We start from the raw sequence: 16,003 nt of genomic DNA on the forward strand, positions 1-16,003 counted from the left end.
TCCTCTTTTTCTTGGTCAGTGAAGGTGCCTCTCTCAACGACTCAGGACCCTGGACTAGGTCAACCGTTGATGTGCTTGGTTGGGCCTCAGCATTCTCTTTCTCTAGTGTGTCCTTATGGGACATGACCGTGGCCTGCTGAATAGCCTTGCTAGGTTGTGAGAGTACAACTACCTCCCTTCTCGGAGAGTCTAGCTCTTCAGCCAACTCCCTTGTGTTTAACTCCTTCAGCCTAGGCTTTAGGCACTTTGAAAGTGCTAGAGTTGTCGAAGAAGTTGGTTGTGACACCTCCTCCATAGGTAAACTTCTATATACATGTTCCACAAGGGGAATTGTCACGGCCAAGGGCTGTGACTGCTGTGATCCATGATTGGAAGTAGTGGCAACTAGTTTAGTGGGCTGGCTACCCTTGGTGGATTGTGGTGTCCAGTCCCTAGGGCGATCAGAAGTGGTTGTGTCTTTTGTTGGCCTTTGAGCACTCATTTGTGTAGATCGAACATGAGTTGATCTAGTCACATTAGGTTGCTCATGCATATCCTTTGGTCAAGAGCTACAGATGGCATGGTGTATCCTTTGTGGTACATAGTCAGCCTTACACTTGGTCGCCCTTTTGAAGGGTCTTCCTAGGAGGGTTTCTTTCCTACAGCTAGCACTTTTTGGAGGAACATGAAATAGGATAGGCAAGCTTTCCGTTTCAATTGCCGCAAGGATTTTGCACTTCCCTATGAGTGCTTGTGGATGTCCCCCATAAGGGCTAAGAGTTGCACTAGTCGGTGTGAGCTCTGGTTGGCCTAGTAGGGTCCATGATTCATAGGTCAAGAAATTAAAATCAGCTCCTTCATCAATTAGAGCATCAATAGTATGCTTTCTTTTCGCGGTGAGTTTGATCCTAAGATAAGCAGGTGGTACTATGTCTAAGCCTTCTGAGACAGATGCCTTTGAGTCTTCACTTGCACGACTAGATGTGGATTCTCCACCAATGTCTTGGGTTGTCTGTGCAGTGTTGCTCAAGGTACATCTCTCATCGGGACTGTCATATCTAGTCATTCTCACTATTGTAGCTTGATGTTGTTGCTTTCCGCTTTGACTAGATGCAATCCGAATGCAACACGTATGTGTTTTTGCATTGTAGCCTTTTTGCCCTTGTTGGCTAGATGGGCCCATTGAGGTTCTAGGGTCTTTGTTTCTCTCTGTTTGGGTATGAGCTTTTGGTTGCTCTTTTGCAAGTGAGAATCTATGCTCATGTAGAGCCATTACTACACTAGGGTCCAATTTGGAGGACCTATCACGGCATGCGTTTTCCCTCCAACCTACTTAGGGGAGGTGCGGAGGGGGCAGAGTCCCCTCTGTGGGGGTCCAGGGGGGGCAGTCCCCCCGGCCCGCAGGGCCGTTACGATAAACGCCATATGCAATTTGGAGGACTGTTTATAGCCAAATTTTGAACTACATGCTCTAAAATTTAGCCCAGTGATGGATGTGTGATGTGCCTTTAGCTCTACGTAGCCTTTGGGGTCAATCTCGGGGTTTAGATGCATTAAAATTTGTGTTTTAGGTACCTGTTCGATTTTGATAGTTTTTTGTCCGATTCTCAGATGTTCGATTTTCAGGAGTCCGATTATCAGAATTGGACGCCCGATTTTGGGTTGGTCTGATCGGTCTAGTGGTCCGATTTTGGTCACGCCCGATTCTAGGAGTCGGATCGAAAAAGTGGTCCGATTTTCAAAGTGGTCCGATTCTGGGAATCGGATCGGGCAGGGTGGTCCAGTCCGATTTCGGACTGGTCCGATTCTGGGTGGTCCGATTCTGGGTAGTCCGAGTGTCCGAGTTGGAATGGCTGGTCCGAGTGGTCCGATCGGACATGATGGTCTGATTGGACAGTTGTCCGAGTGTCCGATTCTGGGAATCGGACACTGAGTCGGGTGTCCGAGTCCGCCGGCCCGAACGCACTTTCGAGCACAAATTCGTCCAAAATCTTAAGGTATTGCTTATTGTAAGCTACAAGATTCCATAGGAATGATGTTGGAGTGATGGGGAAGAGATCTATATACTTGGGATAGCCAATAAACTCCAAAATGCAAATCAGCAAACGAATCAAACCCTCATGCCCTGTTATGATAGCAGAAATCCTGATGCTTGTTTTTCTTCTTTTTCTTTGTTTTTTCCTACCCTAATGCACCCAAATCACAAAGTAAATACCTCCACTACTTCATTCCACAACATAAATCTCAAGAAAGCAAAAAACCTACTTGCCAAGGAGATCAAATACCATCTTCAACCCCCCTCACTTCCTACCTATCTCAAGCACCAGCTCGGGGGAAACCCCTTACTTTGATGCTCGATTCAAAGCGCGCAAGCGCTCAAGGCTTGAATCCGTTGGTCCCGGCAAAACGGAACCAAAATGTGGGAGCTTTCACTCAACTGCCAAGACCCACGGACCGCTTATTGTTTCAAGCGTTCCAAGCTGAGCACTAATGGCTACCTCTCACATAACCGATGCGCCATCCATATCTACGGGTGTAGTGAGCTTACCTCCATGCCATTCGAGTTACGTCCTCTCCCGCGCACTCTGGTAGCTCCACGATCCAAGTGCAAGCTTCAAGCAAGCTCGATCCTCCCACTCCAAGCTTCAAGCTCCATTGCCGCGAGCAAGACAAGAGAAGAGAAGAGAAGAGAAGAAGAGAGGAGAAGATGAAGAGCTTCTCCACCCCATGGTCCCTCACCCTCACACGCTTACTCCCTCACACTCTCACACTCCCTCTCTCAAGCATAAGCTTCAAGTAAGCAAGAAGAAGAAGAAGAAGAAGAAGAGGAGAGCTACTTTTGGCCATACACAAGAATGAGCCTCTCATTCACTTTTCAACTTTATATACAAAACCCTAAATCCCTTTTGGGCGGTCATCCCCTTTTCCCCTTTTTTACATGGCCGGCCGTAGCCTAGGCCATTTTTCCCATTGTCCTTCTATCTTCCTAGCTTCCTTTCCACCGCCCGTCTACATTTACAAATTGCGCGGGTGAGAGCCCAGCGCTCCTTGAATTAAACCATGATGCGCTTGCGCTCTTTTATAAAAGTTTTGACTTGCGCTTTTCCTTGTGCGCCTTTCTCCCTTATTTAGGACTCTTCTCCTTGTGCGTCTTTGTCTTTCGTTTCTCTTAGCCTTGGCCTTTGTCTTTGTCTTCTGCTTTAGCTTTTCCGGATTTTCCACCTTCGTTTGTTTGAGGGTTAACAACCACTTAGGATTACATGTCATCGTTATAAACAGATCAGGTTTTCCCTTACTTCGCACTATAGCCATGGCATCCTGATACAACTGATACATGTGTCTTGGCCCACCAGTAAAAGAAGACGGTAAAACCACCCTTTTTCCAATAGAGGCACCAACAATCCCCATGGGCCCATCATCCATCACTCCTACCATATCTGCTAAGCCCTTATAAACTTCGGAGTGTAAAACTGATTGATTTTGATGACACCAAGCTAGCCTACATTGCTCTATACTACAATAAGCATCAATAATAAATTGTTGTAACAATCGGCCACCCTGCAACATGCACACCTCAGTGTCCTCACGCACTTGTAGTCGAAATGCATAAAATTGCATCTGAGTAACATAATTCTTATTAGACAATCCATGTATATTAATTGGAACATTAGCACCACTATAAGATACCTTTACATGCCAACCATCATCACCCATAGGAAAAAGAAGAACGTATAGCATTGGCATATATGCCCTATACAAGTTTGAAATAGCAATACATCGTCCATCCCGACTATAAACATGTATGTCTCGACGATCAAGAGTATTCTCATCGCCTTGTCCTGGCATGATAGTTGCAACCTCAGTTGCCACTGGAGCTGAGTATTGTCTATTAGCATGTTGAACCCTAAAAATAGTCATTCTCAAATCATGCAAGGGATTGTTTTGCAATTGCATACCCACGGATCTAAAAGCTTGTGCATATGCATCATAGACTGAAGCTCCCCAAGCAAGTTTGGCAATAAATTAGGCATAACATCCAAGCAATTAGATAACTCATGCTCAGTATCATAAACATATAGTTGTGCAAATCTTGGCCTTTCCTGTCGTTGCACATTAGGAATCAAAGGGCCTATACGATGATAAATGGAGCCATGCACTCTAAAGGTATAAGAATTTCCTACAACAGACAAAAGCTCATCAACATTAGCACCAAGCGACACAAATGCAAGAGCACTATTATATGCTCGTATATTATTTTTAAATACTCTGCTTTGAGGATGCATACCATGCAACAAATCATGCAATAGTTGTGGTGGATATTGCAACCGTGGCAACATTACTTTTCCATTTCGACAACAATGTTTACCAAACAAAACTGACCCCTGCACTTGAGCCTCACATCTCCACAATTTAGCCGAACATCGCTCACACATCTCAAAAAGACTCCCCATGGAATGCATAATCGGGTCTTGAAATAGCAATATTGTAGTTGCAGGATGAATATCCATTGTAGGCAAAGCATGTAAAATGGAGCAAAAACCCCCATTTCGAGCACTAAAGCTTGGAGCATTATTGACACGTGACTCATTAATCATAGCATCTCCTAGGTGTTGCTAATTTTCAGCATCACAATTATAATCATTAGCAAACTGCTACTCAACCAAACTGTGAAGTCCCTCACGAATCAAGCTATCATGATTTAGAGCCCCTCCTTGCAAAACATTCCGACACTCAACTATAGTAGAACACATCTCTTTATACCCCCTCCGGTCATGTCTTGCCATTTGAGCCCTAAGCCTAGCAATATGTCGTCGTCTATATTGTGTAGAGTTGAGTCTATGCCTATGAATACGCAACACATAATCCCTGCTAGTTCTCTGATCATTTAATCCCATATTGTTTGGATTCTCACAAAGCCTGCACATCAAGAGAAAACATGCATTCTTTCAAGCAGAGACTTGATTGGGATTAGTATTTCCAAAAAGACTTAAAAGTAGAATCGATCTAAATCTAAAATCACATAATTGAAAAATAGTACGACAATTTAAATCAGCACAATCCTCCTACGTGCAAGGAACAATAGCAGTCAAAATTAGAACCATCATATATTTTTATATATTCTATACAATTAGATATATCTAGCCCAAAGATTTAAAAAAAAAACTATATCCAACTGGCGCGCGATCCCCCAACCTATAACTCAAACCCAAACATCACTCTTCAACATGAATGCGCAATAAACTATAAAACGTTAGGATTCTTAAATCAATGAACTTTTCTCTGTACATTGCAAGACATAATAAGTATTTCTATAGATCAAACCTCAAGAAAGAGGCAATATATATATACTTAAAAATATAGATGTATTTAATATTTACAAACTCTTGAAAAGAGAAAGAATACACAATCTTATTCCAATCCATAGCAAGTACCTAGACATTGAAACGTATTTTACAGAGAATATTACTATTTGATACGTACTACATTGTAAGACATAATAATTATATCTATAAATAAACTATAGATCAATGTTTACAAACTCTTTAAAAGAGAGAAGAATGCATCACCCCCAATAAATTGAACCAAACACTGGAGAGAGAGAGAGAGAGAGAGAGAGAGAGAGAGAGAGAGAGAGAGAGAGAGAGAGAGAGAGAGAGAGAGAGAGAGAGAGAGAGAGAGAGAGACAGACAGAGGGACAGAGAGAATATTACAATTAGACAATAGAATTAGAAAATATTACTCACATGCATTACACCATAAAAATGAATAAAGTTTAGGGTTCCACATTATTTGATATGATATCAAGCGTCAAGAAAGAGACATCACACCACACTGTAGATACCCAATACAATTTACTCAATTTAGTCTCGTTACAAAAAAAGATAGCACACATAATCACAAAAAAAGCAGTGGCCCAAGCATTTCAATATCTTCATAAGCGAGACAACAATAGATCATAACGTTCATCCAAATGTTGAAGAGAGAGACAGAGAGAGATCAAACCTCAAGAAAGAGGTATCACATCGTTACATTAAAACCAATATAAGCTTCACAAAAAGGAACCACACATCATCACAAAAAAAAACATTGGTCCAAGCACTTTCAAGTAAGATATAAGCGAGACGATAATAGATCATAAGCCTCAGCCAAGCAAATCATCCTCAATTGGGACCGTTAATCTAACGACTCAATTGTTGTAGCAAGGCATTGAACCTATTAACGTTCTTTTGGAATTGCAAAAACGGTAGTCGACAACCCCTCTGGCAAATCACAGGCTCGTGGTCATCTCCAAGCCCCCAAAACGATGCCCACATATCATTCAACAACAAATTCATCAACCTACTTGTCTCAGAGACAATTGCTGAAAGTTCCCTCACTTCACCACCCAAACCACTCGAGACTTGTTGAAGAACACTCTGGGTCTGCTTTGTCTTGCACACAACACCATACAAACCCTTAGCTTGTTCATGCAACTCTGCAGAGTAAATAGCAAGTGCATGATCGACATGTGTGGATAAACTCGTCTGCAATTCCATCAACTCATTCATCTTGGTCTCGAGGCGTTTAAACTCCAAAGAACTTGAAGCAGCCTTTGTGTTTCTTCAGATCGTTGATGTCCTTGTGGATTTACTAACATGCCCTCCCTGTTGCCTTGCCACTTCTTTCATCTTTCGCACGTTAACTTTATTCACTCCATTGAACTCCACATTTTGGCTGCAACAAAATACACAAATGACTATCTCCCAAAAAAAAAAACACAATACCTTGGCAAAAATACAATTATTAGAATAACTATCTCCCATACCCATGTGAACGGCTCCAAGCAGGCAAGCGTCGAAGAGATGATGTTGTGGCTGTTTTCTTTGATTCAACCAAATCCATTGCATTCAATGGAGTCGAATGCACTATGTCTGGAACATCATCCATAGCTTTGCTTTGTTCCACGATGACTACACGAAACTTTCAATAGAGTATAAGAGCCCCAATAGAGAAATCTCAATCTCAAAGCCATTGAAGACAAACACATTTCCAACCGAAAACCACAAATCGAAAGTGTATTGGACTCAAAGACAAAAGAATAGTCATGCACAAACACGTGCAAATAATCATGCATGAGCACATGACACTCACCAAATATATAGCCATGCCTTACCTCCTCTCCTCCGACTCTCTCTCTCTCTCTCTCTCTCTCTCTCTCTCTCTCTCTCTCTCTCTCTCTCTCTCTCTCTCTCTCTCTCTCTGTGCAAGCCCTACTAATGGATGTTCATTCTTATAGATCCATACATAAGTCTTGCCAAAGGCTCGAACGTGTCAAAGATGAATGAATACCAAGGTGAAAATATGAAATATATAAACTATTAAAATGAGATTAAAAAATCTTAATAATTTAAAAGAGATAGATAATGCTTTTTAAAATGGAGATTTTCATCAATCGAATAAAACACAACTCATGTGGCGATTTTCAATTTGAAAGAGATAGACAATGTTTTTCAAAATGGAGATTTTCAAGGACGCGCTTATGCAGGACGACTCATCCAAGTTAACATTGCCAAAAATCTATCTAGATAAACTTTGAAAGAAGCAAATCGCACATCAAGGGCAACGCTCTCGAGTGAAAGGGAATGACCCCACACGGTGATTCATCTGGGTTAACATTGCCGAAAACCTATTAAGGGAAACTTTCAAAGAAGTAAGTTGCACATCAAGGGAAACATTTTCATTCTTGTGAGCAATTAACTCACATACGCCATCCTCTATACGACTAGCACTGTCAATACGATATTTCATCTTCTCATCATGATCATCCAAGGATCCAATACGTGGCCAATACTTTCGGACATATTCATATATCTCCCCTATGTAACCCTTGATTTCTTCCAACTCATCCTGTATCCTCACCCCATCACAAAGGTTTCCTTCATATTTCTTCTCCAAAATTCTCTCAATCCTTTGTAGACGGCTATCAATGCTCTCACCAAGAGAAACTGAAGCCCTTTGACGTCGAAAGAGTGCCTTTACTTGCTTCTCAAGCCCATCCAAGCGATGAATGACTCTCAAAAAACTAACAGAACTTTCATATCCTCCAACATGCCTGAGTGCACGACGAACTGCCTTCTTCCTTATAACCTCTTTCCCTTTGCACACATTTGCACACTGGGAGTGCACTGCACAACATTTGCTACAGACACATTTTTTTCCTCCATGCTGTGTAAAACACATGTGTCAACATCAAGGTGCATATCAACTATTTTTATCTTATATTAAAAATTAGAAACAGTAAAAAATCCTAGATGACATTGGATTAACTTCCAATGCATTAAATTTAAACATACGTGCATTAAACCATATGATTGACTACAATAGAATTTGCTATAGTAAGTAGCATCCGGAGTGAGGTTTCAATTTGTTTATCCCACACATAAGACTCAAGTGGGTCTTCAAGATGCATTTGGATTATTTGACGCAAATTCTCATGGCTCCTAGTTGAGAGATTAGGCTTTTTGTCACAACTGATGTATCCAGTCAAGGATCAAAGCCAATGCCATAATGACGAGTGAGTTGGTATTTTAGGTGGTGCACTTAACATTGCATGGTACACACCACACAATATCCTTTCTTAGAAAATGATGCCCTAGGACAATGCAACATTCCCCACCCCTACCAATAAAACTATAATTCACACACTAAACAATCTCCTAAGTTTAAAAACGTCAATAACGGATTTTTAATGCCATGAAGGGTTACTACATCCATACCAACCCCACAAATCACAATGAGTTCTGAAGGATAGTTGTACCTATATCTATATCTATATCTATATCTATATCTGTACCTATATCTATCTAATCTAATCTTCTATATCTTCTATATCTATATTTAATGTCAATAACGGATACAGAGGGGGGAGGTGTAAATGGGATGAGAGATAGAGGTGTTGTGAGTAGAGGAGAGTAAAGCATATGATGTTTTTGTGATAGCATTATCCACTGTGCGATAGGGAAGTGAAGCGCGCCAGGAACGCTAGTAACAATAATAATAACAAACAGCCAACTAAACTAATTAAAATTAAAATAATAAAACAATAAGACTAAGTAACTATTAACTATTCATTTCCATTTTATACAACTATAACTACAACTAAATCATTACTCACCACAACTATAACTAATTATTTTATATTATTATTATTATTATATTATTATTAGTTTTTATATATATTTATACTAATAAATAAACCTAAACTATAATCATTAACTATCTAAATCTAAATCTAAATCTTATCTTAATCACATCACAATAAAATAAAATAATACCACAACAAACTATAAACTAACAATAAACCAATAAACAATACAACAGCAATCATCATCATCATCATCATCATCATCATCAATATCAATAATAATAATAACAATAACAATAACAATGTGATGATGATGATGATGATGATGATAAGATATAGATAGTAAAAAATAAAATAAAACAACAATAATAATAAACTTAAACTATTAAACTATAACTACTAACTATTAATTATCATTATCATCATCATCATCATTATTAATTAATCATTAATCATCATCATTATATATCATCATCATCATCATCATCATCATCATTATAGATATAGATATAGATATAGAAGATATCTATCTAAACAACAATAAACTAATAAACAATACATTTAACTATTTAACATTCATTCACATTCACATTCACATTTACATTCACATTAACATTAACTTTAACTATTTAGCATTCACATTAATTAACATCACATTCACATTCCCATCCACATGAACATTCACATTCACATTAACTATTTAACATTCACATTAGCATTCACATTCACATTCACTATTTCACATTCACATCCATTCAAATATTCAAATTCAAATTCAAATAATAATAAACTAAACCAATCAAAATAATAATACCACAATAAACTAACAATAACAATGATAAAATAACAACCATTAACAAAACTATATAGCACAATATAATAATAATAAAATAACACAATTTGTTGGCAATAAACAATACAACAACAATAGTAATAATATAATATAATAAACAATACTACAACAACAATAATATAAAACAATAATATCTAAATCTTAATCTAAATTTAAATTTAAATCTAAATAACTATTAGCTATATTAACTATTTATAACTATTAACTATTAACTATTAACATAACAATAAAATATAATAATAATAATAACAACCAAAACAATATCTAACTCTAAATAAAACAATACCAAAAACAACAATAATAAACTAATAACATCATAATCATAACATAACATAATTACAAATAAATTATAACTATTAACTAATAACTATTAGCTATAACATTAACTACTAACTATTAACCATTAACTATAACTATTAATATAACAATCAAATATAATAATAATATAATAAAAATAATAACTAAAACAATATCTAACTCTAGTACATTCACATTCACTATTTCACATTCACATTCACTATTTCACATTCACATTCACATTCACTATTTCACATTCACATTCACATTCACATTCACATTCACATTCACAATTTCATTTCACATTCACATTAATCAAATATTTAACATTTAACATTCACATTCACATTAATTATTATTATTAACATTAACATTCACATTAATTAACATTCACTTAACAATAATAACAATAACTTAACTAATTAATAATAACAAATTAATAATAATTTAACATCAACAATCAACAACAATAATAATAATAAAATCATATCATAATATCATAATCATATAATATATATCTAACTCTAAATAAAATAATACCAAAAACAACAACAATAAACTAACTAATTAGATATTATTTTTAGATATAAACTAAAAATATCTAATCTAAACAATAATAAACAAAAAACTAATAACATCATAATAATATCAATAACTATAACTATAATAACACTAATAATAATAATAATAATAATAATAATAATAATAACTATAAACTATAAACCAACAATAAAATAAAAAACTAATAATATCTAAATAAAATAACATCATCATATCATAATCTTAATAATCATATAATAATAATAAATCATATCATAATATCATAATCATATAATATATATCTAACTCTAAATAAAATAATACCAAAAACAATAATAATAAACAAAAAACTAATAACATCATAATAATATCAATAACTATAACTATAACTATAATAACTATATTAACATTAACACTAATAACTATATAACTATATAACTATATTAACACTAATAACACTAATAACTATAATAATAATAACTATAACTATATAACACTAATAACTATAACTATTAATAACACTAATATTAACTATTAACACTAATAACATTAACATTAACATTATTATTAACACTAATATTAACGTTATTAACTTAACATTAACATTTAACATTAACGTTTTAATATTAATTTTGCGCGGGGGCGGGGGGCGGATTTCGCACGCAGGTGGCCGATTTCAGAAAGCGCGCAGAGGGGCGCGCGGAGTGGATGGGGGCAGAGGCGGGAGGACAGGCGGATGGGGCGGAGAGAGAGAGAGAGAGAGAGAGAGAGAGAGAGAGAGAGAGAGAGAGAGAGAGAGAGAGAGAGAGAGAGAGAGAGAGAGAGAGAGAGAGAGAGAGAGAGAGAGAGAGGGGGGGCGGGAGGGCAGGCGGATGGGGCGGAGTGGGAGGGCAGGTGGATGGGGGCGAGGCGGATGGGAGCGAAGCCGGAAGGGCAAAGAGAGAGAGAGAGAGAGAGAGAGAGAGAGAGAGAGAGAGAGAGAGAGGGCGGGAGGCAGGCGGATGGGGGCGGAGGGGAGAGGATGGGTGGAGAGAGAGAGAGAGAGAGAGAGAGAGAGAGAGAGAGAGAGAGAGAGAGAGAGAGAGAGAGAGAGAGAGAGAGAGAGAGAGAGAGAGGGGGGGGGGAGGCAGGTGGATGGGGGCGGAGGGGAGAGGATGGGTGGGGGGGGGCAGCGACTTGGCGGGGGGGGGCGGGGGTTCGCAGAGGTGTGTCGAGAGGAGAAGGAGAGAGAACCTGAAGCTCGCTCGCTTGCTCTTAAAGCCAATCGCTCGCTCTTCCACCTGAAGCTCTTCTCCAATCGCTCGCTCGCTCGCCCCTGAAGCTCTTCAATTGTTTGCTCCTCGCCTCAATCGTTCGCTCCTCGCATCAATTGTTCGCTGGTGAAGATCCTGGCCTCGATATATGTTCGCTCCTCATCATGAGAGAGGGAGGACGTGAAGACGTGGGGGGCATTAAAGCCACCTCGACCCCCCATGCATCTTTCTTACTTATTATCTTGGTTGGAGGTTCGGTGTTCCTCGCATCAATCATTCGCTGGTGAAGATCCTGGCCTAGATATATGTTCACTCCTCATCATGAGAGAGGGAGGACGTGAAGACGTGGGGGGCATTAAAGCCACCTCGACCCCCCATGTATGAATGCAATTCAAATTGGAGGCTCGAGATTTCAAATGGAGGCTCGGGAGAAAAATGGAGGTTCGGGAGATCACCGAACCTCCAGCCAAGATAATAAGTAAGAAAGATGTTACATTTTAACTTTTGCGAAAATTCCTTCAAGGCAGACCAATGATGTTGAGCAGTGCCTCCCCGTTGCCCTATGAATACGACAAGCTATACCCCATGAAATTTATCCTCACCCTAGTTGACGGCGCTGATCGTCCTTTTCTTCTCTTTAACTTTTTAAAAGTTAAAGGTTTTATCCCTTTAATCTTTGCCCCCTTCCAAGCCCTTGGTCACATGGGTGGGGTGGTATTACAAGAGGAGAGAGGGATTAAAGAGAAAGCAAGTACAAGAGGAGAAGTTAAGCTACAAAAGAGGAGGCTTTGACCCCACAAAGGAGGAGAAGAGAGGAAAAAGAGGAGGCTTCATCCCCATAGCATCCACGTCAAACACTCAAGGTTTGTCTTGAATACTTCCCATCTCTCGGACACATCGTCTTTTGTCCTTTTGAAGAAAACGAGTCATATCTTTCAATGTCAAGCTTGAAGCCTGACAATCATAACCATAGTCACAAAATTGAGAAGGGGAGGAATTTCACCTACCACCACAACTAAACACACAAGAATGAGGGAGGCTTTGCTTTTAATTCCTAAAACCCTAAAAAAATGGCATGACTAGAATGATTAATAAGTGCTAGGGAAGAGATGACTGATGCACAAGTCATGAGGGTCATACCACCCTTAGCTTATACTAGACTTTGTGGCAGTCTTGTAAGTAAAGTGAAAATGGTGACATGTACTTTTGCCTTCTTAATTACAAAAAATATGGCATCGCACTACCCCGAGTCTTGCAATTTATATTATAATGATTATTGTTGCAAATTGGAAGAAGGTAAGGTTTTGGCTTAGAGTGCATTGCTTAGATTGTGAGGCCACCAACCATCACTCTTGCTTTTAGACTACAAGTCAAGAGAGAGGTAAATAGGTGAGTTTACTACATCTTCTTGGACTTATTTGCTTTCTTTACTTTCATAAGGAGTGAGAGAGAAGAACATGTATAGTTCAAAGCTAGAATACAAGCTAACTAAGTGAGAGGCACTTAAACCATTGGTGATTTGAGCTCTGGAAAGAATAAGACTTCCATCATGTCCCATTAATGAGTTCCACATTGAGCCAACTTTTTGATTTTGTTGCCAAGACCAAGACAAAATCAAATTTCCAAAGGTGCCCATATTCTTATCATGTGGTAGAATAAGAGGCATTGTTGTGCTTGAGAGGTATGGAATGGTAAGGTACTCATCTCCCACTCCTGTGCTTTGCTTACTCTAAAAAGAATGAGAAAAAAGCCAAGAAAGGACCCTTTGGACCGCAGCAAAGTGACCATGACCTTACTTGAGTGACTGTGGCCCTATTTGGAGGCCTTGACATGCATTCTCTTAACCACAATTTGACCATGTGTAATTGAGTACACATAGACATATGCAATATACTTGTGTGTTGAGAAGGTTTTTAGAAAGAGAGATTAGATGAGAGAAAGATTGAAGAGAAACGGAAGAGATGTCCTGAGTCCCATAAGCACAATGGTGCAGAATGCTACCTACCTAACTACTATAAAGCATTGTAATTGACTATCACTTTTATATGTAATGAATATTATATCATGATGCTTTGTACTTTCACTTAGTGTCATTGTCATTGTCAGTCCATTACACAAGATTGTGTTTATGAGTCCAAGCTTCCATCTTAGAATCTAATTCACTTGTGTAACAGTTGGTCTCTCTTTGATGCCAAGAGGCATATTCCACCATGGAATATGATCCCAGGAGGCATATTCCACGATGGATTCCGTGAGACCACGGTGGATTCTGTGAGGTTTTGCAGTGGATTCCGTAAAATTATCTTTATTTCCCGAGACTCATACACAAGGTGGATTCCTTGTGCGAAAAGTTGATGGGCACGCCTGTCCTTTTCGAGCGTCACGTTAATTTAATGTGCAAGTGGGTGATTCCACAAAATACATATTTAAATTAATGGATGTTTATGAGTTTAGAGTGTGCACTCGTATTAAATTAAGGTTAGGACAGAGTTCTAACCTATTTGTTTATTTTGTAGCTGAAGACTGCTAGGTATTCACTTTTTTCGGTTTAATTTTATTATTTTCTAACAATTGTGAATGCTTCAGTTGATGTGTAGAGCAGGCGGCAGTGGTGCTGGGAAGCATTGGGCGATAGCATGTATTCAAGTTATTTAGAAGAAATTATCATTTTTAATGGCGCGCATCTTAGGTGTGGCGCCAATATTTATTTTGACACGCTTATTTATTGAAGCACTTGACATACATTTATTATTTTGTATGTGCATGGGCGCACTATTTAAATATTCATTATTGGATATTGTATTTAGGCACTGCTCGACTCTTGGGCTGCCCAACTGCTTTATTCTTTATTTGGACAAAAGCAAACACAAAAGCTAAAGCATGCTAATTGTAAAATTGGGCTATTTTTGAGCTTAGAGATTAATAAGATATTAAATACATGCTTTGTGGAGCGCTCACACAATGCATGGGTAGAGATTGTACCCACTTGGTCTTTTTGCCTCATGTTGTGCAAGTTTATTCTCTTGAATTTTGAGCCTAAAGTAGAGTTCTTTGTTCTTGGGGACCTTCTGGTGCTCGCTACGTACGCATATGGCATCCGATTTGCACACCACTCTTTGTCTATGTCAACATGAGTCTTGTCTTCATCTTCCATCCTCCATAGCTCTTGCCATGCTCTAGATCTACACTTCCCATAGTTTTTATCCCTAGAAACCCTAAAGATTCAACATAAATGGAGTGACTAATGAGTGCTAAGGGAGAAATCATTGACGATGGACCATGATTTCTTGAGTAACTCCCCTTGCCACATCATCGCATGACTAATGACTACTTGGTGCCACATCACTGCTTGAATAAGTGTCACATCATCACCACCACTACTAGTATCAGATCATCACATGATTGATGATTGATAACCACATGACTAGGACTGCATGACCATGAGTATGCTACTAATTGACTACCTAAGTGATGATTGTTGACAACAATTGATGTTGCCTTCTTGACTAATGATTGATCAATGCTAGATTGATTGATAACCATAAATGAAGCCTCATTAGACAAAATCTTAAGCATGACTGCAATTGAGACTCTTGCTTGTACCCCATGACCTCATACTAACCATGATTACAATAATGATCGATTATCATAATTGGGATGTCACTTTTACTACGATGGTAGATAAGGGTTCTCATTAACTACATGTGTGGATGTCAGGGAACATTGATAGCCCTCAACCTAGTAGACTTTAGATGTTTGTGAAGTCAATTGTCTACTCTAGCTACACGTTTAAAGTTGCACTAGTAATGGGCACCTAAAATTGAATTGGAAATGAATTAAGTGTAGTAAGCATCGCACCACACACTTATAGGTGATGCATTGAACAAAGCATAAGGAAAGAAAAAGGATTGATTGCACATTGATAAAGAGAAGCTGCATTGCATAAGCCATGGAACC

This window comes from Lygodium microphyllum, chromosome 10 (assembly GCF_053477565.2).
Source record: "Lygodium microphyllum isolate KBCC chromosome 10, Lygodium_microphyllum_v1.1.10, whole genome shotgun sequence".
Taxonomy (NCBI): Eukaryota; Viridiplantae; Streptophyta; class Polypodiopsida; order Schizaeales; family Lygodiaceae; genus Lygodium; species Lygodium microphyllum.